Below are 27,270 nucleotides of genomic sequence, written 5' to 3' on the forward strand. Positions count from 1 at the left end.
CAGAGCAAAACCAAACCAAACCAAACCAAACCTGAGATCCTTCTCTCCTTGCCACCACCCTGAAATTGAATCCAGTTACTTTCTGGTTTCCTCTCCTCCACCCCGGTATTTAAAAAAAAAAAAAAAAACTCTGCAGTCTTGTTTGTTTGTTTTTTCATTTGTTTCCTTGATCCTTTAGTTTTTCTCTTCCCTGGGGTTAAAATAAAATGCTCCTATTAGAATAAATTCCACATTTTGTCTAGTGTAGCTTATTGCCCAATCAACAGTTGTGCTCAGAAGCCAATTAATAAAATATAGGCAATGTCACGATACTTCATTTCATTACAAAGACATGTTTTCACATCGACATCTGTAGATTGGGTGCTGCTTTTAAGAATATGAAAACCTCGCTTGCTGCCTCAAGACCAAAGTTTCTTTAACTTGGAAACATTTGGTTTCCAGCAATAATCAGATGGTCTGGATGTTCAGAAGGGAAACATGGGGCATGAAAACTGGACAAGATACAGATGTGAGACCAGTGGTAACTAGGACAAAGTTCCTGTGCTTGAGTCACCAATTTCAGTCGGATTGGTGACATCCCCAGCAGGGGTGGTATTCACTTACCTTCTCTACTGGTTCACAAATGTGAGTGAGCACGGACCTTCCGCATATGTGCAGAGTGTCAAAAACAGGATGTGAGAGCCTCCCACTGCCACCGCTACCTGTTCGCCCGAACCGGATAGAACCGGCTGAATACCAGTGGTGAGGTTGCTCCTGGTTCTGTCCGGTTCTTGCGAACCGGTAAGAAAAGTGACAGGAGGCTCCACCCACCCACCCGGACATCATAATGGATGATCTGTGCATGCGCAGAAGCGCACACGCATGTTCGCTCCTGTTGCGAACCGGTAGTAAAGGTAAGTAAAACCCACCCCTGGTCCCCAGGACGGAACTGAATGCAGATCAGAATTCTCTTGCTGTCTACCATTAGAACCTAGAGTCAAAATATAGCAAGCCTCTGAAAATTTGTTTAGTTACCATAAGATGTGGTGTTGCCACTACCTTGGCTGGCTTCAAAAAGGGGTTGTAGTAATTCATGAGGTCAATAGCTATTAGCCTGGGTAGCAATGTGACAGCCTCTGTAGGACATCTGTCTGGTGATTAGTGGGTTTCCTTGAGCAGTTGGCTTGCCACGGTGAGAACAGCCTGCTGGACTAGATAGGCTTGGGGTACAATAGCAATAGCATTTAGACTTATATATCGCTTTATAGTGCTTTATAGCCCTCTCTAAGCAGTTTACAGAGTTAGCATATTGCCCCCCCCCCCAAACAATTTGGGTCCTCATTTTACCCACCTCGGAAGGATGGAAGGCTGAGTCAACCTTGAGCCTGGTGAGAATTGAACTGCCAAATTGCAGGCAGCTGACAGGCAGGAGGCAGAAGTAGCTTGCAGTATTGCACGCTAACCACTGCGCCACCGCGGCTCATTGCGCCAATCCATCTTACTGTATGTTCTTACAGTTTTGTGGATACTAGCTGTTGCTAAGAGCTCTCATTCATTTGTGTGTGTGTGTGTGTGTGTGTGTGTGTGTGTGTGTGTTATTAGTAGCTACACCAGTTCTTGTGCTAGTGAATCTGAATTGGGAAATTTTGAGAGCCTCTTATGAGTATTCTCACAAAATGAGGTCCTGCTGATGTGGCCAATCACCAAACACCCATAGAACATCACAGTGAAATGCATTCCCCCCACTCCATTCTGCCCCAGAGATGGATGCCTCTGGAAATACAGATTATTCTAGAAACAAAACAATATATGTTTTTAATATGAAAGCAACAAAAACTATAATTAAAATAATTTCTTCATCGTTTTATTTATTTATCTAAATGTGTGTGTGTGCATGCGTCAGCACATATTATTTAGGCTTGTAAAAGGATTATGTATTATTTGAGAAAACTTTCTTTTACTTTAAGCATATATTACAAATAATTTCTGGACTTCCCATACATGAGGACCCGGATTGTGGGGGAAATAAACTGACTTTGTATAAAAAAGAACACGGCTTAAGGGGGCCCCCCCGAAAGCCTTACTAAGCAGGTATATACAAAAGTATGAAGGCTATTGCTTAATGCATTGTAAGCCGCCCTGAGTCTCCAGAGAAGGGCGGCATATAAATCAAACCAATAAATAAATAAATAAATTTATCCAGCTAGATAGACTAAGAGGACTACTTTTTGAGAACTAGCCCTCTTATGTTCAACTATAGTTTCTTTGGAATATGGCTGATAACTAATTTAAAATTAATGGTAATTAAATCACACTTAATGACAGCCCTGTGGAAGCATTGTGCACAGTGTGCCAAGTTGTAGAAATTAAGGGGAAGATAAATGCTAAATAATGATCTCAAAGAAATGAATAAAATCTGATGATCTTTTACAGAACAGAATAACAGAGTTGGAAGGGACCTTGGAGGTCTTCTAGTCCAACCCCCTGCTCAGGCAGGAAACCCTGTAACATTTCAGACAAATGGTTGTCCAATCTCTTCTTAAAAACTTCCATTGTTGGAGCACTCACAACTTCCCAAGGCAAGTTGTTCCACGGATTAATTGTTCTAACAATTAATTGATATAATGGATGGTAGCAGGTTTTATTTTTTTTATGTTCTTGACCTACACCAAAAATGATATACTGCTAATAATACACTAAAGAATAGGGTTGATGGTCAATAGGTACTGGAATCAGTGAATTCATGGAATGTCCAGTTATATAAGGCATAATGTAATGCACAGGAAACATATGTTTTGGACATATGGTACAAATGAGGATATTTTGCCAGAAACATGACTAGAATAAATTGTTCTTGTTTCCAATTAACTTGGAATATCACAATTAGCACCAGCTGAAGATGAGTTCAGCTATGCTCTAGAGCAAATGTCAGACTTAGCGTATTCCATAACATGGCTTACACACACGCCACACAAACACACACATGCACACATGCGCACACGCACACACACATATTAAGCAGTTAATCCCAAGTGGGCTGACAGGGCTACTAAATTTCACTTAGATAATACTGAAGAATAAGCAATAAACTTAAACCAGGAAACCTTTCAATGAAATATTTAAGATCACTGAAACCACAGAGTTGCTATCAGTGGCATGATATGCTCTGACTAAAAGAGGACACATAAATTTAGTTTAGCATTTTGGTGCAGTCAGATTTCAGCAGTTCTGGATTCTTTGATTTCAATATGAATGAACCAGCTGACATAATTTATGAAGATACAATAATGTTACGTTATGAATCAGCCCTTGTCACCAGAACACGCTTGTAAAGACAGTGCTACTAACCACCATCATTTGCATCACTTTCTATGTTTTGATTAATAGAAAAAGGGACATATTTTAATTAACTATTTATTTATTAAATGTATATTTTGATTGTGGCATTACCCAAGTAGGAAACCACCTGTCTTGAGTGATCTGCCTTTTTGATTCACATACAGATTTTACCATCAGGTGAAAATGTCTCTGTTTCAGCAAGTTGTTGATTTGCCTTCCTTTTGTCCTGGGTCATCTTGCTGCTAAGGAAAGATTGGGAAAAATCACAATTCCCATTAAACCAAAATAAGATGTTTTGAAAGATTTTGTCCTTCAATCATCTTCTGGATGCCTCAACTTTCTTGGAGTAGATAGTCTTCCTTATAGCCACATTCAGATCAGTGCAGTTACTGAACAGTTACCTAAACATTTAGTGGAGTGTAGAAGTTGAAGTACAGTAAAACACACAAATTTAGTGTTCCAAAGTGCCAATTTAGCAGTGGCAGCCTTCAATCCCCATGTGTTGATGTGGAAAGCACTGTATTTTGCTTCTGTCCCTGTATAAATCCGGAACTTATTTATATTGGTCAGGTATCCTTCCCCAGTCCAAAAGAATGTCAATTTTTTAAAAACATTATCCATTTCACAAATGATGGGAGGTTCAGATGGTTTAGATCTAAAAATACCCTGAATCATTTCTGCATGTGTGAAATGTTTCAATTATTTCTAAAATATTTTTAACAGATTCCAGACCGAACAGTCAAAGTGTTTACAGAGCAATTGGGGCATACAGTGCCTTTTAAATATTAGTATACCACATTACTACTGACACATGTTAGAATATACTTTTGAAGTAGTACCAAATACTGTGGCAAAGGTGGGAATCATAGGACCAACAGCACAGTAGCAGCTATGCATTTCACCAATCAAATGACAGGACAGACCAGCTCCTTGCTAAAATGCGAATGCACCTCTACGACATCCACAAACATATTGTGTTCCAGGATGTCTATCTGTGAATGATTAATAGGTAGCACTCAGATTCCTGTTATGCATAGCTACAATCTGCATCAAAGAGGTTGTCCATAACTACTAATCCTCATGAATTTCCTATTATAAACTAAATAGTTCTGTCCACTTCAAAGGAATTCTTGAATTTCATTTTTAAAGGGGGAAAGTTAGAACAATGCAAGTCACTGTTCAGTATGAATTCCCTTCCAAATGCTCACCCAATGTTATGGTCAGTGGGGGACACCATCTGGTCCTCCCATCCTTTGCCCACAGAGAGGCGTTTCATACACTAATTTAGATCTGTCCTCCAGTGTACATATAAGGTCCAAGAGGCAATTACACTTTGTGGAATTGTTTATATGATACACATATTTGCAGGTAGCAAAGGTAAACTAGAAATCTAAAGGGTATACTGGCAAATGAAATACTGTATTTTTTGGAGTATAAGATGCTCCGGACTATAAGATGCACCTACCTTTTTTGGGGAGGAAAACAAGAAAAAAATCTGCCTCTGCCTCCCAGCAAATAGCCTGCTTTAGTTTCATTTTCAGCACAGCCTGATTAGCACAAGAAAAAAAATATGCCTCCCAGCAATTTGCCTCCTTGTAGCAAACAGTGGAGGCCCATAGGCAATGGCAATCCCTGCAGCCTGAAACAGCTTAGGGTCGGGAGGCCGATCCAACCGACAATCAGCTGCTTGTGCTAACCAGGCTGTGCTGAAAATGAAACGGGCTGTTTGCTGCAAGGAGGTAAATTGCTGGGAGGCAGAGGCTAAAGGGTGGGGGCTGGCGGGTGGGTGGGGCTATATTCGGTGTATAAGATGCACCCAAATTTTCACCCTCTTTTAGGGGGGAAAAAGTGAGTCTTATACTCCGAAAAGTACAGTATCTAAAGGGTGCCATCTCTTCTGAATTTCATGGGTTCAGATGGGTTTTCTCATTTTGTTTGTCTTGACATTGTATTAGAATGAATGAACACCTTTAAACTAGGATCCAAGTCTCACGTTTGTTGAAAATGCAGACTTGTTTTGTCATATTTGACCAGTTTATTCTTTCCTCCACTTTCTGACACCAACGGAGAAACCCTTCTACAGGTATTAACATTCTTAGGAATGAGATGAAACTATTAAAACTATAGAAGAGAATGTTTGCTACTTGTTTTAGCTGACGTAATTGAAGGTTCCACAGTGAGAATGAAACTTAAAGGCAACCCTCATTCTAATTGAACCTATATCATGCAAAGGCATTGTGGCTACAGATTAATGGCATAAGTGTCTATGGAGATTCTCGGTCATCCAGCTCATGGTTGTCCCAAAGGTGTTTTTTCAAAAGGTAATTGGACTTTCTTGTTTTTTCCTTGAAGACATTTTGATTTTCATCCAAGAAGCTTCTTCAGTTCTGACTGAATGGTGGAGCTCTTTTTTCTTCCAGGAAAAAACAAGAAAGTCCATTTGCTTTTTGAAAAAGCACCTTTGGGACCTCTTGCATAAATGCATTTATTCCCATAAGATTGGGCTGACATGCAGAGAGGCAAAAGGCCCTGCCCTGCTTTATATACCCTATGTCAGCCGTCCCTCTCACCAATGTCTACATACTTGGTAAGGAAAGAAGGAAGGAACCCACCAAATTTATTTATCCATCAATATTTCTCAGGGAATGTACACTGACCAGGGGTGGGCTTCAAAAATTTTAGCAAGGGGTTCTCTGCCCAGTTGCTGGGTGGGTGTGGCCATGGTGGGCGTGGCCTTGTCAGCCTTCTGCACCATGACGGGAGGGGGGACATTTTTGCCCTCCCCAGGCTCTGGAGGCTTTTCTCGAGCCTCCGGGAGTGCGAAAACGGCCTCCCCAGTCTCCAGAGGCACTCTGGAAGCCAGAAATAGGTGCATTTCCGGCCTTCCCGAACTTCTGGTAAGCCCGTTTTTCGGCCTCCCCGAGCCTCCACACGCACCATGCACTTACCTGCATCCAAAATGGGCCGCGTGGGAACTTCTGGGAGGGGCGGGGTGGGGTGGGAGGGGCAGGGTGAGGTGGGTGGGGCCAGCCAGGAGTGGGATTTGGGAGTTCTATGAACTGCCCAGAATTTTAGCTAGAGGTTCTCCTGAACCCCTGTGAATCCCCAGCAGCCCACTGACCATATAGTCTGTAGCCTTCACCTTCTTTAGACCTTTTCCCAACATACTGGGGGACAGTAGTGGAAGTGTTGGGTTTTTCAGGGCCCAACAATGAAAGTCAGCTAAGCAGCCTGACCCCATCATCCCCAGCCATCCACGTGAAAATACCCTGAGAAAGAAACCTTTGATTATATCTTATGCACTTGGGGGTAAATAGATCTTATGTATTTCTTTGGGGGGGGGGGGGAAGTCATGTCATTGGAATATTTAAGGGACAGATGCCAGAGGGAAAAAGGGCAATAGGAATTTTTAAGATTTCCTGTAGTAATAACAATTATCCCACACCTCTAGGTATGATTAGCCCCCACCCTGTTGCTTTTCTGGAAGGCACTGAAAATGTGGTTTTGACAGTGGATCACGAATAGAGACGGAACCAATCAAGTGGCTGATTTGATTGTTATTGCTGCCATGTGGGGTAGGGTGGGTTTTTTTTTTAATGAGTTTTTATTATGTGATGGATTTTTTAAAATGTTGTAAGCTGCCTTGAGTCACCTATGCTTGAGTTGGGCGGCTATATAAATGTGTTTACTAAATAAATAAAATTATGTTAACCAAAAATGTATTGTGGCAGATCCAAAAATTAACCCCAACAGCTCTACATAGAGATCTCCATGGCTTGCTGCTTCCCCTGTCCCAGAAGTGGGTTTCAGCAGGTTCTGACCAGTTCTGGAGAACCGGTAGCGGAAATTTTGAGTAGTTCGGAGAACCGGTAGTAAAAATTCTGACTGGCCCTGTCCCCATCTATTCTCTGCCTCCCAAGTCCCAGCTGATTGGGAGGAAATGGGAATTTTGCAGTAACCTTCCCCTGTAGTGGGGTGGGAATGGGGATTTTGCAGTATCCTTCCCCTGGAGTGGGGAGGAAATGGGGATTTTGCAGTATCCTTTCCCTTCCACGCCAACCAAGCCATGCCCACCAAGCCATACCACGCCACATCCACAGAACCGGTAGTAAAAAAGTTTGAAACCCACCACTGCCCTGTCCAATACAGGTAGTCCTCATTTAGCGACCGTCTCATACAATGACCAATTGCAGTTACAAAGGTCACGAAAAAGTATCTTTAAGACCAATTTTTGGATTTTTTAAAAACTTTTGCAAGTCTGTAAAGCAAAGAAAAACTGAAGTAAGATCGTAAGTACAGTCACGGTTTCACTTAGCGACTGTTTCACTGAGTTGCCAGTCCTAACTATGGTTGTTAAATGAGGACTACCTATAATTTGAACAAAAGACTGAATCCCTGTACTAGACCCTATCCTTGGAGCCACAGGGTTAGCTGCAATCCTGTGGGGCTGACAACCCCTCCCCACTTCCCTCAGTGTTGAACATACAGCCTGTTCTCACACAAAGCTTTGCTACCCTGGGGCTCTGAAAGAGAGAGATCAGACCAGGCTGTCAGTTATCCTCTACAATGGCTTAAATTGTTGACAGCTGCCATGCAACATCTAGCGTGTTTGTTTCTGACTTGTAAAATCTAAAACATAAAAGCGAGCTAAAATAAAATAAAAATGTCAGTAACACATTTTTTTCTCTCTCCTTAGCAAAAGACAGGCCACATTTTATTGAGCTTTCAGACCTTTTTGGAAACATGAGGAAAACATATTTTTTCTCTTATCCCTTTTATCTGTCTGGGGAATATTAAATTCTACAATTCCCCAGATGATGGAAATGAACTCATTTTCAGTCTTAGCTCATATAACTTTATCCCATTTGGAGAAACAGAGTGAAAATTCAATGTGAAACAAAGGTTTTTTCTTAATTTTTTTTTATTTTTCACAACTCCAGTCTGCCCTATCTAAACATCTGTGGTTTTTTTCCTCTCACTGGAAGTCCATCCATATCAACTTTGCCTCCCATTAACACTTAATAGCTACATTAAGCTAACATTATCACATTGAGACAGCACTGTTCTTAAATGCTTTTTAAGATTCTTTTCTCCTTCTAAGATTAATTTAGAAGACACTGTTGTGTATGTAACTACATATATGGAAAGTGCAATGTTACTGGAAAGGTGTCCATCTCGTACTAAAAACTTACTTTCTTGTATCCTAGCAATTGATGATAATTACAATGATAATAGAAATAGCAATAGACTTATATACCGCTTCACAGTGCTTTACAGCCCTCTCTAAGTGGTTTACAGAGTCAGCATATTTCCCCCAACAATCTGGGCCCTCATTTTATCAACCTTGGAAGGATGGAAAGCTGAGTCAACCTTGAGCTGGTCAGAATCGAACTACTGGCAGTCGGCAGAATTAGCTTGCAATACTTCATTTTAATCACTGTGCCACCACGGCTCTAAATAATACCTATTTAGCCTTCTGGAAAGCCATAAAGACCCAGGTGTTCCCCCAAATCTTGGGCTAGGATGGGATATGACTCTGGAGACTAAAAGTCTGGTTCTTCTGGCATCTGATGAATATCTCAAGATAATCTGCTAGGGAATCTGGGTGTACTTAATAGAGAGGGTATAACAGGTAATGCTACAGATTTAATCTTTGTTGGTTGGACAAATAATGATATCTAAAAGGAAATGGGAGACATGCTGTGATCAGCTCTACTATTTCCACAGCAGATTCCTATTCATGCCTTTCTTGTCATACCCCACAAATGAGCATTTGCAAAATGATAAGATTTATCTACCACTCAAGATTAAAACTATGCTGAAAGGGAAGTACGGTATATCCAGTATTCGCAAATGCTTTGGGCAAAATATCTAATACATGCATGCGTACATACAGGGATCTGGTGGCGCAATGGTTAGAATGCAGTATTGCAGGCTAACTCTGCCCACAGTCTGCAGTTTGATCCTGAACAACTCGAGGTTGACTCAGCCTTCCATCCCTCTGAGGTTGGTAAAATGAGGGCCCAGATTGTTGGGGGAAATATGCTGACTCTGTAAACCACTTAGAGAGGGCTGTAAAGCACTGTGAAGCGGTATATAAGTCTATTGCTATTTCTATTATCATTATAATTATCATCAATTGCTAGGATACAAGAAAGTAAGTTTTTAGTACGAGATGGACACCTTTCCACCAACAAGATATTGCACCTTTCCATATATGTAGTTATATACACAGCAGTGTGTTCTAAATTAATCTTAGAAGGAGAAAAGAATCTTAAAAAGCATTGAAGAACAGTGCTGTCTCATCTCAATGAGATAATGTTTATAAACCACCCAGAGAATGCTATAAGGCACTATAGAGCGGTATATAAACCTAACTGCTACTGCTATTGCTACATACATACAGAATCAAGTGACTTTTATTCTGAAGAAAAGAATGATTAGTATTTTTAAAAAGCCTGAACTCAGGACACACAAGCCATTAAATTCTCATTCATACCAAAAACATTTTGATTAAGAAGTTTGTACAATGTGTTATTTATTTATTTCTCATGTGGCTGTAATAGCAAACAGCTACAAAAGTACAGGCAAAATCTAATTCCAATTTTTTTTATAGAGATGCTAAATGCTCGTAAGATGACACGTCTAGAGTTGCTGAAGGCTTTTCTGGCGACATCTAAAACCACAGAAAACAAAGAAACGTGACTCTGGTGGGGTGGGGTGGGGCGGGGCGTTCTGATAGTGATTATAAAATAGGCACAGCATTTGACTTTCAGTGCAATAGATTCTTTAAATAAGCAATGGCGGCTCCACTTAGAGCCGGGAGTTGGAAGGGCTGATGATATCAAGGGATATAAGGCTTTGAGGGGGAAACCCAGGGGTGAAATCCAGCAGGTTCTAAAATTTTTGCATTTAGGTCTCTTTCCCTATCTAAAAGATTAATGTTGCGTACCTCAAGGTAACAATCTTTCTATTACTTAGACCAGGGGTGTCAAACTCAAGGCCCATGGGCCAGATCCAACCTGCGGGGTGCTTAGATCTGGCCATCAGTGCTGCCTTAGAAATAGCGAAGGATCGGCCTGCAGGGCCTCTGCCAGCGAAAACGGGCTCCCAATCTCCATTTTTGGCTGGGACGGCGTCCTGCAACCCTCTGCCAGAGAAAATGGAGCTTTTTTTCCTCCTGACTCTGACCTGTGCGGTTCGGATTCTTGTTTTGTCTCTACACTGGAGGAGGCCATCAGCTTTAGGCAGACCTATGTAACTTAGATTTTCCTATCATTCTATTATTTCCTAAATAAGGCCCATCTGTAATTTATTTCGCACAAGCACAAGCCTCAAGAATACTTTGCTGTTAAAGTTATACCCTGGATGTTTTTCTTTCTCCATGCATTCTTTCCACTGTATAAAGCGATCCATGATCTAACATTTTGATCTATAGTGCAGTAACCAATAGTGCTTTTCTAGTGACATAATCACCATCATCTTTGTCATGTTCAAGAATAGACTGGTTAGTGATAGTGATGGTTAATCTTTTCGGCACCGAGTGCCGAAACTGGAGTGTGTGTGTGCGCGCGTGCCGGAGCACCAGAACCTGGAAGAGAGCAGCTGGCGTGTGGTGGCCAACTGCTCTTCTGGATTCTGTTGCGTGCATGCGCGCCAGCCAGCTGCTCTCTTCTGAGTTCCATCACGCGCCTGCGTGCTGGCCAGCTAGTCTTTGTGCCAGCTGGCCAGTGGGCATGTGCGTGCCGGAACCCGGAAAAGAGTAGCTGGCTGGTGCGCATGTGCACCACGGAACCCAGAAGAGCAGCTGGCAATGGCATGCGTACCCACAGAGAGGGCCATAGGTTTGCCATCATGGGACTATAGTATTATGCTGAATAGTGGGAATAAGTGCTTCCGATGAATAAATTAAAGGTATCCCCGAACCCTATTATTCTATTTTCTATTAATGTAGAAATTAAAAGTGGATTAAAAGAAGAATATGAACACATGAATTGAATTATTTGCATATGTCCAACAGCTTCACAACAGAATTTTTCTTGCTTCAAGCAAGCTGTTTCCTAAAGGAGAATGGTCATTTCCCAATCATTTAAGTTTCCTATCAGGTTGCCTTTATTTACTGCCAAGAAACTGTTTGGGTAACAGTTAATAATCATCTGTCTGAACTACCTCACTGTAAACATTTTGGTGTTTCATCACTTCTATTTTATTTAATCCTTCTTGTCATCAAAATTTTATGATCGGAGACTTGTCTTTTTAATTACAGTTTAAAAGCTGCTTTGCTTATATTTCATACTTCATCCCCTAGAGCCACATCTAGGAATTCCCTAACTGTCAGAAAAGCTAATTTGAAGGCAGGTCAGGATTTACTGGCAGATCTCTGGATGATATGCAGAAAGATCAGCAAGCTTTGAGACACACAGTTGTTAAACAAAACACAAGAATAGGTCTCTCCTCTTATCAATTGTATTGATGAAATGAAGAAAAAAAAATGTGGACAAATCCAAAGTGGATTTTTGTAGTTGAAGATTGTAAATTCTCTTCAAAATATTCAAAACAATTCCAAATTCTAACTTTAGATTATTTGTTCTATCGGTACTATGTGTGTCCCAAGTTCTGGTTTTGCAAATTAGACCCATTTCACACTTTCATGTAGAGCCATGCAATAATTATCCAATTGGTCACTTTAATGCCAGAAAATGAGCAACTTCAGGCAACAAAGCACAAGTACCATTGTACTGAGGTGTGGAAATATGTGTGTTCCATAAAATCCTGCTCTTTGGGGGCTTGTGAAGTTTATTAACAACCAAAATATGAGACAGCTTTAAATAGAAAGAGCCCATTTCTTTCCTGATAAAAAAATCTCAGTGATGAAGGGACAGAGCTTAAAATGTAAAAAGCAGAAGTAAGACAGAGTGATTCAACAGATGGGGATGTTTATACATAATTGCAAAAGAAAATATGTAATTCATTTGGAAATCTTACTCTTATATTTTCTCAGTCCGTATGATTGGAATCAAGGTTTATTCTCATTTTGCCAGATCTGAGGATCGTTGATGTCACTTTTGGGCCTCTTGGCTAAGATTAAGGATAGGGTGTGAGAGAACTGTTGATATATAAAAATAATACATGATTATGAGGATGGAACAAACTACTATATTTTACAGGAAGCCGGAGTTCTGGAGACTGTGCAGGGCTGCCCAATGAATAAAATAGAATTCAGATTCATTTTTCTGGGAAAGACTGAAATATGGAGCTCCCACAAGAGAAGGGTGTAAATCATTCGCCTTAACTTATCTAACGGAAGAGTGCTGAAGTTGGCAGACTAAAATACATTTATCTGCATTCAAGAATGCATGTCCAATTGCCTACAAATGTATCCAACACTAACAGCAGGGAGAAAAACTGTACAGTCTTATTGAGCTGGCAACTCGAGGGCTGGCTTTAAAACGGCATGTTTTGAATATCATTCTCTGCATTCCATCCTCTCCCTTCCCCCACTCTCCCAATATTTCTAGTTTCTAGAATATACTTGTCAGTATTTGCTTTTTAAAATTATCATGAGGACTAGTAACAGAGGTACTTGCAGTTAATGGCTACTTATGACATCTCCTGTTCTGCTACAGAATGCTTTAAGTTTCTCATTTAATCAGAGAAGATTTTCAAAAGAAGCTCCATCACATAATATACTGAGAAGTCCATATTTTGACTCTGCCTTTTAGAATTGGCATAATTTTTTAATAATTACTATTTATACCATTATACAAACCTTCATTTTGAATGATCTAAACTCTAAATTCTTAGAGATGTGAAGGATCAATGGAAAAATCTCAGTCCTCCCCCCAACCCCCCCCAACTCCCGCCAATTGTTCAAGGTTTCATTTTTCATTAACTTTACAGACCCTGGAAGAATGGCTGGTGAAACTGATAGAACTTGCTGAGATGGCCAAACTGACTTCTCTCATTAGAGAAATGTCATCAATGACTGGAAGCCCCTTATGGATTTTTTGTGTAAAAAAGAAAGTGATTTTGTGATTTATGGTTCTGATTATTAGAAAGAATAAGGTACAGAAGCAAAGTTATAGAGAGATTTGAGTAGAATTGTATGTAGAACTGGAAGATTGGAAGCCCACCCCCCTCACACATACAAACACACACCCAAATTTTTCTTTTATTTTTTTTCTATCTCCTCTTTTCTTTGTCCTTTCCTTCTTTCCTTTCTTTTTTGCTTTTTCATATTTACTCTATTTTTTTTCTTTGAATGTATTTCTTATTTTATATATAAAGTCTTTTAATATTTTTTTTAAAAAAAGTAAATAGAATAATCTGTTCTTAGTCCTATTCCCTGGATCTTTTATGCAGGAGAAGGAATTATTCTTAACAGCTCTTCTAAATTAGCAATTATTTAGTATCCCCTGAATTGAACGTTTCATCCCAGGCAGTCCTTTCCATTACTATGGAACGTTTCTTTAAACATTCCATAGGCTGCCTGAAAGGAAAGAGGAGATGGCGGAAGTAGGGACAATTAACTACCGTATATGAATAATACTAATTAAAGAATGAAACAATAACAATAATGCTTACTGCTATTTTGCCAGATTTTGATAATATTCTGAGTACTTATATAAACACAACAGAAGCTCATCAGCAAAATACAAGCCCCAAAGAGACAAACTTACCATTGAACAAGAAATCTGACACAGGTAGTTTTAGCCAGTTCTTAAATGCATCCTGACCTTAGTATCAACCGGGCACAAGATTCAAAATCTCAACAAAACAATCAAGCCAACATTAAGACTAAGCTCCACATCAACAAGCAGAAAAGCTAAATTTCAACCAACCAATTAAAACCACTGTACAAAGACGTCTCTTTGAGAAATTCTACTTTTGCTTTTTCAGCTTTATATGGGTACATATTGTGCATGTTTTGGGGTCTTTTGATGCATACCTTTCAAAAGTTTTTAGTTCAGAGCTATAATTGCACTCAACAATGAACTAAAGGGCCACCATCAGTGAGCTGTTGGACAGCATTACTTTATTTTATTTATTTATTTATTTTTCAATTTATATACCGCTCTTCTCCCTGAGGACTCAGGGCGGTACACAGCCAGAATTAAAAACATGAAATACAAATATTAAAAACAATTAAAATATATATAAATTTGGCCCAAAAATTTAAAAAACCACAAACCAATTAAACATTTAAAAAATTTAAAAAATTTAAAAATTTTCTTCCTAAGCCAGCCCGGCTTGCTGGAAAAAGTGGGTTTTAAGGGCACGGCGGAAGGCACTGAGGTCTTGGATTCTCCTTATCTCTGGGGGCAACTGATTCCAGAGGGTAGGTGCCCCCACAGAGAAGGCTCTCCCCCTGGGGGTCACCAGCCTACATTGTTTGGCTGATGGCACCGTGAGGAGGCCCTCTCTGTGGGAGCGCACGGGTCGCTGGGAGGTCGTTGGTAGCAGCAGGTACTTAGTCTGTTGTGTGGATATTTGGGTGGTTTAGGGGTGGGGAATTTGTTGTGGGTGGGAGTATGTTTGGGGATTGTTATGTGTGTTGGACCTGGTCTTTGGGTGTTAAGTGAATTTTGTTGTATGGGTATACTGTGTATACACATACAATGACAACAAAGTAGTAGTAGTAGTAGTAGTAGTAGTAGTAGTAGTAGTAGTAGTTGTTATTATTATTATTATTATTAAAATGCCTTTGAAATGTGGACTTGTGCAAGTTACCATGTCACTTGCTTTGAAAAACACCTTTCTCAGAATGCTGGTCAGTGCCTAAGAGACTCTGGCTTTGGCTGCCCAAAAGGAAGAATGTGTCTGTCATCTCACTTTCCTCTCAGAATGCAGAATGTAATTTCCAAGCTAAAGGGTCTCTTTTCTCTGGCAATGCCTTGGGCCTGTTGCTCCAAAAAGGACGTTTGCATGCTTGGGACACCATGGAGAATTCCATGTCAGAATAGGAGTCCTGGCTACCACTGCTCTCGGTAGGAAGCATCTACTGGATACATCATCCACTCCTTAATGCAGTTTAAATTTCCTTACCTCAACACAGGCCATTTCCACAACCAAGAACTGATGACCTTCCTTTTTGGGTTACACAGACTGACAGGCATGCATGTTGCCCCAAAGCTTTATCCAGGGCATAATGTTGGTCTGCCAAAGTTTTGTTCTCTTCAGAGTTCCATCTTCTCTTCAAATTCCAAGAAGATAAGATCAATTAGCTCAGTATGGCTGTGTCCATGCGTGAGAGGTTTATCATGAAACCATGAGACTCTGTTCCTGAGTCCGTTCCTGAGTCAAGAAGTCACACAGTTGTGTTTCTTCACATGTCTCCATGACTACCTGTTCTTCAAGCAGCTGCTTGAGCAGGAAGTTAGTGGAAGGGAAGGATGACATATAACCAGTGGTGGGATTCAAGTAATTTAACAACTGATTCTCTGCCCTAATGATTTCTTCCAACAACCAGTTTGCCAAACTGCTCAGAAAGTTAACAACCGGTTCTCCCAAAGTGGTGCGAACTGGCTGAATCCCACCACTGCATATAACAGACAAATGTGTTGAAAGCAAAAAGGACTCTTTAACTTATGTGTGTAAGGGACTAGTAGGAAACACAACAGCAGCATCAGTTGAGGTGATACTGATTTGAGGAGAAGGTTAGTTTCATTTTCACGCAATGAGGATTATCAACCTAAAAGTGAATGTACTGAGCGAATGACTGTAAGTTTTAAGTAATGAAAGCATGAGAGCACATAAATGAATTTGTATGCTTTGGGCGAATGTTAAAGATATAAAAATGAGAAATGTTAAAACATGCATAGTTTAAAATATTTTTTTATTGAAAGAAGTAAAAATGGCTGAGTACAGGTGGTCCTCAACTTACAACAGTTCATGTTTGAAATTACAAGGGCACTGAAAAAAGTGACTTATGACCATTTTCACACTTATGACTGTGGTAGCATCCCCATGGTCATGTGATCAAAATTCAGATGCTTGGCAACTGACTCATATTTATGATGGTTGCAGTGTCCCGAGGTCATGTGATCATTTTTTTGTGACCTTCTGACAAGCAAAGTCAATGGGGAATCCAGATTCACTTAACAACCGTGTTACTAATTTAACAACTGCAGTGATTCATTTAACAACTGTGGCAAGAAAAGTCATAAAATGGGGCAAAATTCACTTACCAAATATCTTACTTAGCAAAAGAAAGTTTGGACTCAGTTGTGGTCATGTCGAGGACTATCTATATAAGAATATTTGTCTGTTTGCCTGTTTTCTTATATGAAACCGAGATTTCATCATGGCAGGAAAAAGCAGAAAAATCAGTTTAATGCATTGAGAATGGATAACTTAAGAAGTATATGTAGCAAGATAAGAAAAGATTCATTCAAGACCAAATGGTTGAAGAATAAATGTGGATTGAATCCAAATGGGAGAGACCAAAATAAATAATTATGCAGGAGATTTGATACTATAGAGAAAACAAATGAAGATTAAATACAAAAAATAAATATACGAGAGATGAGTGAATGGGCTAAAAGAAAGGGGAAGACTGAGCTAAGGAAATCATAATTGCATGGGGCTGAAGAGAAGTTTGATAAACATAAGGAAATGACCAAAATAAATATATTCATCCAGCTTGCAAGAGAATAGGAAAGAAAGCTCAGGGCCTCCTCATCAGCCTTTTTGGCAATAGTTTCATTACTCACCTTGGCACCAACAGAGCAACATGTTTCCCAGTTGCTGGTACCAGACAGATTGATTCTGGTTGAAGGAGGCTTTATCTGATTTTAAATAAATTATATCTCATATACCACTCTTGTACAGTGGTGAAATCCAATTTTTTTTACTACCGGTTCTGTGGGCGTGGCTTGGTAGGCATGGTGTAGCTTGGTGGCTGTGGCTTGGTGGGCATGGCAGGGGAAGGATACTGCAAAATCCCCATTCCCTCCCCACTCCTGGGGGAAGGATATTGCAATATCTCCATTCCCAGCCAGCCAGAGGTGGTATTTGCCGGTTCTCTGAACTACTCAAAATTTCCACTCCCGGTTCTCTGAACTGCTCAAAATTTCCACTACAGGTTCTCCAGAACCTGTCATAACCTGCTGGATTTCACCCCTGCTCTTGTAGATAAAAGACCTAAGATACAAGACACGAAAAGATTATGAGGAAAGCCTTTATTGCAAATTTTAAAAATCAAGCAATTCTTTTTTTGGGGGGGTCTGGGAATATTACCGTACTTTTCAGAATATAAGTTGCACATTTTTCCCCCTAAAAGGGGGTGAAAATTTGGGTGCGTCTTATACACCGAATGTAGCCCTGCCCACCCACTGGCCCCCACCCTTTGGCCTCTGCCTCCCAGCAGTTTACCTCCTTGCAGCAAGCAGCAAGAAGAAACAGCCCATTTCAGCTTCAGCACAGCCTAATTAGCACAAGTTGATAGTCCCTTGGATCGGCCTCCCGACTCTCAGCTGTTTCAGGCTGCAGGGATTACCATTGCCTATTGCTGCCATTGCCTATTGCGGGTCTCTGCTGCTTGCTGCAAGGAGGTAAATTGCTGGGAGCAGATTTTTTTTTCTTGTGCTAATCAAGCTATGCTGAAAACGAAAATGAAAGTAAAGCAGGCTGTTTGCTGTTTGCTGCAACAAGGCAAAATTGCTGGGAGGCAGAGGCAGATTTCTTTTTCTTATTTTCCTCACCAAAAAAGGTAGGTGCATCTTATTGTCCAGAGCGTCTTATACTCCAAAAAATACAGTAATTCTATATGTTCTATAACTCATAACATATTAGTTAACTTTCATCAAAAAAATTATTTACTGCATCCAAATTCAAAAGAAGGGTACTTGATTCGAGTGACTTTTTAAGATATACAGTATACAGTATATATAGACTGTATTCGTTACTGTAAGGAATATTCTGTATTGTGAGGAAATACACCATTTGTGGTACATTTGATACCAAAACTGCTTCCTAGATCAAAATGCTGACAGGACTTTGACGCTAAATAAAATCCCCAGTATTATCTCTCTGCCTTGATGAATTCATTCACAAGTACAGTGAAGGCAATAAAATCCCCCAGCTGGAAGTAAGCTCAAGTTTCTTTCAAAAAATGCTTATGGTATCATTCACGGAAAACAATACATTATTTTCTGTGGAATGATACTGCTCCAAGTAAGGCCCTAGGAATATTAACCACAGCCTATCAATATATGCACATCAGGGAAAATAACGGCTTGCTTAAATACACATGAAAATTAATAGCTTTCCTGATCTGAACTCATTTTCTCATGCTCTTTGGGTTACAGAAGGGTTATTCTTCTGGGGTTTGCACTCCAGGGATTAACATCTGTGTAAATGTGATCATTTAAAAAAAAAAAAAAAGGTTCAAGGATGAATCCATGAATTGTTCTCATTGACATGAGCAGACACTTTCTCTTGGACAAGCCTCCTATGCAGGTGCACCAATGGCCACACACTCCTTGTAAGGGTTATTTTCTTAAGAGACTCTGCTGTTTGTTAGACTTTTACTGGGGGGCCTTGCTGTTCTAAGCAGCTGCTGGGAACAGTTGCTTTTTAGCATTCATTTTTTAAAAAATCCAACTTCTCCATGTAGGACATTATTGAACACAAGCCATCTTTTCCCAAGACAACCCAGAAATACAAAGCATACATATTCTTTATTTATTTGCTTGTTTGCTTGTTAGTTTTTTTATCTCAATATCTTAATTATTTTATAAATAACTGAAGGTGGTGAACATACCTAATACTCCTTCGTCTCCTATTTCCCCCACAACAACTACTCTGTGAGGTTAGTTGGGCTGAGAGAGAGTGTGACTGGTCCAAAGTCACCCAGCCGGCTTTCATGCCAAAGGTGTGACTAGAACTCACAATCTCCTGGTTTCTAGGCCTTCATCTTTACCGCTATACCAAATTGACACATTTGTAAATGAACAACACTTTGTAAAAAAGCAGAAAATGTAAAATCCCTTTCAAATATGTTTCTTTCAATATCTTTTTTTCCTTCATTTTACCATCATTCCTAGCGTGTATCTTTAAGGCAAAGCATGTCTATTCAATTTGTTTTGGGATTAAGGGGTCAAACTTAAATCCATTGCATCTGTGAGTTTTCTGTTGAGTATTGAGTGACCGGTTCAAACGAACCAATCAATAAAAGAGACTCGGGAGCGGGAAACTTAAGCAAGCGTCAGTGGCTGAAGCCTGGACAGCTCCGAGCTATAAAAGAGCCTTGGTAGTACAGTGGTCTAAAGCACCCTGTTATTAAGACCAGCTACCTGCAATTACTGCAGGTTCGAATCTCGCCAGGCTCAAGGTTGACTCAGCCTTCCATCCTTTCTAAGGTAGGTAAATTGAGGACCCAGTTGTGGGGGCAATAAGCTGACTTATATAAATATACAAAAGGATGAAGGCTATTGCTTAGCGCATTGAGCAGCCCTGAGTCTCCGGAGAAGGGCGGCATATAAATCAAATTTTTTTTTAAAAAAAGGGGGGGGGGGGCTGCCGCGGCTGAGATTGCCATTGCAGTTACGGAGCTTTAAATAAAGAGTTTGTTTGCATTTAGTGTCCAGTCCTTCTTTTGCGCCCAAACTTAACATTTTCTATTGGCATTGCATGACCTACAGAATCCTATTATATATTTCTGTTTATGCTGTCCAATAAGTTCCATTAAGTCTATTCCTTTAGTGACAGCCAGCCTTAAAATGTGGTTGACAAATTTGTCTGAAAAAAGTTTATTAACCACACACCCTAAATCATGCATAGCCGTCATCTTGCATTATCAAATGGTGGGCAATGTTGGACATTCCTTGAATTATTAGAATAATGCATGTGCCAATTCCAGAAGTATGTGTTTCTTTCTAAATTTGATACTTAGCACTGTGAGAAGGGGGCAGGGAAAAGCATTAGAATGTTGGTTTTTCCATATTTTGTAAAAAGGGCAATCAGTAAACGGTTTATTGATTTTGGTTTTTCCACAGTAAGAGAATTGCAGTTCTGTGCCTGAAAGTTTGATCTAGTTCAGTGTTTCTCAACCTCAGCAACTTTAAGAAGCGTGGACTTCAACTCCTAGAATTCCCCAGCCAGCATGCTGACTGGGGAATTCTGGGAGTTGAAGTCCATGTCTTTTAAAATTGCTGATATTGAGTCATACTGGTCTAGATTCTGGTCAAATTGATGTATCTACATCTTCTCTCCTCCTTCCTGAGCTGTTTCCTCAGCTTAGTGGAGTTTTCTTCCTTCGTGAGAAAATGAGAAAAGGTGAGTCTATTTCCCTTGTTCTTTATGCTATTGTTGAGACAGCGTTGGGGATTGCTTTAACCCCAGGTCACAACGAACAGACATCACAGTATGTCTGAAACTCCCCTGCCTTTATGTTCTTTTGTTCTGATGGCCAACTGACCTCTCACTGAGGGTTCATTTTTTTTTGGGCCACCAACTGCAATGTTTCCTTAGCAGCCTTTGTTTCTTCCCTCAGCCTCTGCTGTGAAGGTCAAGAATCTTTGCAATGAATGGTTGACAGAGGAGCCCAGCTTTTCCTTAATTATAATACAACTCAAGATTTTGTTTGGCACAAAACACAAACAGATCGCAATGTAGCCTAGGGCAGTTCCATATGGCCCAGCTGAAAACTGCCTGTTTTTCCTGATAGATTTGTAAATATTGTTCCACTTGCTGTATATTTAGCTTGCCTATAAAAGTTGCATTTGATTCCTGGTAATTTTGTGGACATATCCAAGGAGGTTTCTTGGCAACTGTCTGGAAGTGGTAATTGTTTTCGTCCAGAATATTTGTTTTTTTTCTTCAAATCCCCGTCTTTACCTTTAGTTTTGTCATTGCCTGGTACTCCCTTAACGAAATGCTAACTAGGCCTGAGTTAGGCTTCCTAGCCTAGACTTGGTGGGCCAAAGGTGGCTACTTTCTGAGCCAACTTGCCTAAATCCATCCATATATTCCTCCAAATCTTAGAACGTAACATATTACCAACATTGTCTGTTTTGTATGATTGCCATTCATGGATGCTGCCTCTGAATTCGAAAGAAAAGATCAGTAACGATAAAGGAGAATATTTTTTAGCTCAGGGTTGAAATGAGGAGTTCTTGGTGCTTTCTGAGCTTGGTTATTTTCTTGTAGATGTTTCATTAGCCAAACTAGGTAACATCATCAGTGCTAATACTATGAACACTGATAATTTTACCTAGTTTAGGTAATGAAATGCCTGCAAGAAAACAACCAAGCTCAGAAAGCACTAAGGACCCCTCAGAAAAGGTCAGTCTTTTAGCTGTTAACTGGACATGCCAGGTTTATATATTTACAAGGCATACATATAATTGCATTAATGAACAAGTGAAAGAAAGCAGGGAATGGCCTAGGCTATTCTTCCTCCCATTTTCTCATATAATGAAGTAGCCTGAATGGCCATTCTGGGTTGGCCACTTCCAACTGGTCCAGTTGCCTCTTGAAAAAAACACCTTTGGGACAACCATGACCTGGATGACTGAGAATCTCCATAGATATCCTCCATTCCAGGGGTGTAATCCAGCAGGTTCTGACAGGTTCTGGAGAACCGGTAATGGAAATTTTGAGTAGTTCGGAGAACCGGTAGTGGAAATTTTAAATAGTTTGGAGAACCGGCAAATACCACCTCTGACTGGTCTCAGAATGGGGTGATAATGGAGATTTTGCAATATCCTTCCCCCAGGAGTGGGGAGGGAATGGGGATTTTGCAATATCTTCCCCTGGAATGGGGTAGAAATGGAGATTTTGCAGCATCCTTCCCCTTCCACGCCCACCAAGCCACACCCACAGAACCGGTAGTAAAAAAAAATTGAATTTCACCACTGCTCCATTCCCTTAGATTTGCATCATTTGTGACCCACAAATGTTCCCTGTGTCACAAATACAACTGTACCACTTCATTTTCTTGGCTGTAATCACTACTTTTTATTTCTTCCTGCCTAGAGAAGTTGCATCTGTTCTTCTCTCTTGCTCTTTTTTCAAGGATTATGAACTTCTCTCAGGGATACTAACTCTGGAAGGAGAAAAAAAGCTTCTTGGAGCCATTCAGAAGACCACGAAATGATCAGCTAAGTGTCTGGATGGAACCAAATCAGTGATGGGTTTTTACCAGTTTGCCCCAGTCCGGGTGAACCAGTAGCGGCGGCAGTGGGAGGCTCCGTCCACCTGTCCAGATGTCATCACAGATACTCTGTGCATGCACAGAAGCGCTGCGCGTGAGCATATGCTCACAGTTCCGAACCAGTAGCGAAGGTAAGTGAAAACCACTACTGAACCAAATATTATGAGTTGGGAGGACTGTGTTTCCTACTTGGCTGAGTGGATTGTGGAATTTAGACTGCTTGGAGCAGAGATTTATAAAGCCTCATCTGATTTTGCCTCTGTCCCCAAATTTCACATGTGGAAAAATGATATTTCTGAAATGTGAAGTCTGAGATGGCCAGCCAACATGACAATGTTCAGGATTAGCTTTTTCTGGAAATTGGGCTGAATCTTTGCATGTCTAACCTTGCCAGTGAAGTGGATGAGAGAAAACAACTGGAAATAATGTTTGAGGGTCTGTTAGTAAGCAAATAACTTTTATTCAGAATGAAGTGATGCCTGCCCTAGATGAGGATCTATGTCCTCAAGTAAATGAAGATTTGTAGTTTGGGAGTGCTTGTTGCTTAACTGTCCCTGGATTTTGAAGTGGTGGCCATGATAAAAAACTGGACATTGCTTAGGATGGAGGCTTGTTTTGTATCTTTTATCAGCTTTTCTTAGGGAAATCATCAATTCAATATTGTCTTCCTGTCAGGTAAATACAATAAACACTGGAAGGGCAATAAAGAATATACTTAATTAATGGAAGCTGTTATACTTTAATGTAAAATAATTTTACATCTTACAGATCTATGACTGACACCAAACTCTAATCTGTTAAAGTATTACGTTTTGCATTTTTGTTGGCAACGTTTTAGAGCAGTATATAATAACTTAACCTGGCTTCATACTTCGTTTCCTTTTTAAGAAAGTCAAATGAAAAACAAAATTATATTTAGTCAATGTCATTAATTGCTTCATAATATTTCTATTAGCAATTTTTTTTCCAGCAGGTTTTAGTTGAACCATTCCTGAAATATAATATTAGCCTGGGACAAAAGTGAATGAGAAAACATAAGGCTTTAGAATTACAGAATGCATAGTTATAGAATTTTCTGAAAATGAAAAATGAATTACTCAAGGATGAAACATTTCCAGATCGAAGATACCCTAAAAGTCATAGCCATTTATTCCTACTAGAGTTGAGCTGGAATCTGTCCCTGCTATCTAGGTCTCTACAGTCTCTAGACCAGTGATGGCTAACCTTATCTGGACCGAGTGCCCAAAGCGTGTGCCTGTGCACCCGAACCCCCAAAATGCAATGCGTGCATGGCTCCCATGCATGCACACGCACACCCCACATGTGCCCTGTGCATGCACACACGTGTCCGTGCATACACACATGCGCATCCATATATGCACATGTGTGCCCTGTGCATGCACACGCGCCCCCATGCATGCGCCCTGCCCATGAACATGCCTCATGCATGCCCACCCCCCCACACACCCCGCCCCCTCGTGTATGGACGGCAGAGACCCAAAGACCAGCTGGCTGGTGGGAGGCACATACGCATGCGCAGCAGAGCTGAACTGGGGTGATGGCTTGTGTGCCCACAGAGAGGGCGCTGCGTGCCACCTCTAGTACGCGTGCCATATGTTCGCCATCATGACTCTAGACACTGGGAAAGAACTCTGATTGCATCATTTGAACAGTCAGAAGCAGAGATGTACAACTGAGAATCATTATGATATTTAATTGGGCGCCAACAAATAACTTCATCCAGCACTTCATGCGGATATTCAACACAAGTGGAGAGAGAATTAAGCCTTGAATTTTCTGCAGTGCAGAGGTCTACAGTTCAACCTCTCTTATTCCCCCAACTAACACCAACTGGAACTGGCTTGGAAGGTCAAACTGCTGAGGGGTGGCACTGCTACAACTGCCCCAGTACTGCCAAAAATAGAAAGAAAAAATAGAAAATAGGGGGAAAAAACACCTGTAGGTCACACATCCAAACAAGTTTCACTCATCTCTAAAGATGAATGAAAATGCAAGTTGGTTTTCCAAGGGGGAGTGGGAAAAATTGAGAATTTGCATCACCTCAGTCCTCGTTGGCATATGATATTGTGTAATTAATGAGCCAGTTTGATGTAGTGGTTAAGGCACTAGGTTAGAAACTGGGAGATGGTGGTGAATGTCTATGAAGATTCTCGGTGATCCAGGTCAAAGGTGCTTTTTCAAAAGGCAATTGGACTGTTTTTTCTGGAAAGCAGCGAGTTCTAATCGTATCTTAGCCATAAAAGCAGGCTGGGTGACTTTGGGTCAGTGCCTCTCTCTCAGCCCAATCCAACACATAGAGTTGTAGTTGTGGGGAAAATAGAAGGAGGAAGGAATATTAGTATATTCACTGCCTTGAGTGATTTATAAAATAATAAAGATAGGAGATGATTGATAGACAGACAGACAGACAGACAGACAGACAGACAGACAGACAGATAGATACAGGGATGGGTTCTACTTACCTTTACTACCGGTTCGCAACGGGGCTGCATGTGTGTGCTTGTTTCGCTTGTTTCGCAAGCGCAGAAGCTTATGCACAGAAGCATTTTCATGACGTCAGGGTCAGTGGGTGGAGCCTCCCACTGGTTTTACTACCAGTTCTATAGAATTGGTGTGAACCGGGGGCAACCCACCACTGGATGGATAGATAGATAGGTAGATAGGTAGATAGGTAGATAGGTAGATAGGTAGATAGATAGATAGATAGATAGATAGATAGATAGATAGATAGATAGAGATAAATAGATAGATACTATGTGTGTGTAGTTTAAAATGAGCAGGGAAAACTACCTCATGGAAGAGAGTCATTAAAGTTCCAAGTTTTTACCTGTTCACCTTCTACTGAACATAGTTGGTACACATACAGGTAGTCCTTGACTTACAACAGTTCCCTTATTGACTGTTCAAAGTTACATTGAACAGCATTGAAAAAAGTGACTTATGACCATTTTTCACAGTTTTCACAGTTACGACCTTTGAAGCATCCCCATGATCATGTGATCAAAATTCACATGCTTGACAATTGGTTCACACTTATGACCGTTGCTGTGTCCCAACGTCATGTGATCCCCTTTTGCGACCTTCTGACAAGCAAACTCAGTGGGGAAGCCAGATTCACTTAACAACCATGTTACTAAGTTAACAACAGCAGTGATTCACTTAACAACCGTGGCAAGAAAGGTCATAAGACAGGGCAAAACTCACTTAACAAATCTGATTTAAAATTATGGGCTCAATTGTAAGTCAAGGACTACCTGTACTATTGGTTACATAGAGTCATGATGATTTGAGATGGCCATAATGGCATTTGTGACCCTCCCACATCTCTATGTCCCAACTGTGAACTCTCTCATTGCAATTACGCATGAGTATTTAAATTTCCCACATCTAATTACTATTGAGGAAGTGTTAAAGGTTAAGTAAATTCTTCTACCCCTGGCTGCAATTCCTTCCATTTGAGGCACATTTGGCTATATATTCCTTTGAAGCCAGGAATGGCATTTGCTCAACCCAATTTCTAGGAAGAAGTAGTTTGGGTAAGAGGGGTTGTGTGTTACATGGGTGGTAGCTTCACAGTCTGCATGCATTCTGTACATTTGTGATTCCCTACCAAGGACAATGTGTAGAACTATGCTGTAGTTTGCATACAAAAGGATAAAACTTAGGCAGTTGTTTGATAAGACTTCTGTTGCAAATAGAAGCAGCACATGTGGCCAGACCTTTCTAAATTACTTTACTTCAGTAAGAGATTATTTTCTGAATAATGAGCTTCTCCAGATGATGGATGAACTACTTTATTTAGTGTGAGGTCTGTTTCACTGTAAATCAAGATCCTTCCTCACAGCTCAGTCTGTTCTTTCACCTGCTCGCTGTTTGGACTCTATACTCGACTGACAGCCTAATGTTGTTGGACATTTACTAATGTTATGGTAAAAAAATGTCTTATAGTGTGTTCTTTATTGCTGAAAGCCATGGGTAAATTATTCACAGGCAGCAAATGAAAGAATGAGATTGGTATTCTAGTCCATTCCATGTATTAAAAACGAACTTTTTTTAATCTAGCGTTCATAAATCTAAATGTAATAATATTGCTTATCTCCAAACACTCTTTTCAGCATGTTGTTTTTAACAGACACTTCAAATGGGGAAACACAGTGGGTAATATTTATGTGAAACTTCCAGCCACCATGCTATTTTGCTCGTGTGGAATATCATGGCATTTTGCCTGGATCAAGTAACCAGCAGATTAACACATTAACACTTTGAAAAACATATATGTGCAATCTACTCTGAATGCAGTTTTAGATTTCTGTTAAGAATATCTATTCCCTTCAATACCAAATTGAAGTACTACTTCATATAATTGTTCAAATGAACATGTTGCTAAAAATTTCAGCACATAAAACTGAAGGTACATATGTTATCCTTTAAAATAATTTGTCATTTTTTCAATTTTCTGAAAAGGACTTTCAAGGTAGCCACTGAGAGCATATGCACCAAGACAAATTCCTTGTGTGTCCAATCACACTTGGCCAATAAAATTCTATTCTATTCTATTCTATTCTATTCTATTCTATTCTATTCTATTCTATTCTATTCTATTCTATTCTATTCTATTCTTATTCCTCTTACTGCCAATTTACTAGCTCTTCCACACAAGTGTTTTCTAGATTTTTTTAATTGTTAAAAGTAAACCTTAAATAGGACCTTTAAAAAAAAGCCTTTCAGTATTTTAGATTACTGTATAATAGACAGATAGATAGTCTTAGGCTATC

General features: G+C 40.1%; 1 long non-coding RNA gene across 1 annotated transcript in view; it reads left to right on the forward strand.

Moving 5' to 3' along the window:
* Positions 1–22,186: 22,186 nt before the first annotated feature.
* The window catches only part of LOC148116807 (uncharacterized), a 54,932-nt gene continuing 49,848 nt past the window's right edge, over positions 22,187–27,270 (forward strand). The window contains exon 1 of the long non-coding RNA XR_015731376.1: positions 22,187–22,605. This is a non-coding gene — a long non-coding RNA (uncharacterized LOC148116807). The remainder of the gene's footprint in view (positions 22,606–27,270) is intronic.

Source organism: Pantherophis guttatus, chromosome 1, assembly GCF_059756535.1.
Source record: "Pantherophis guttatus breed Tessera chromosome 1, ASM5975653v1, whole genome shotgun sequence".
NCBI lineage: Eukaryota > Metazoa > Chordata > Lepidosauria > Squamata > Colubridae > Pantherophis > Pantherophis guttatus.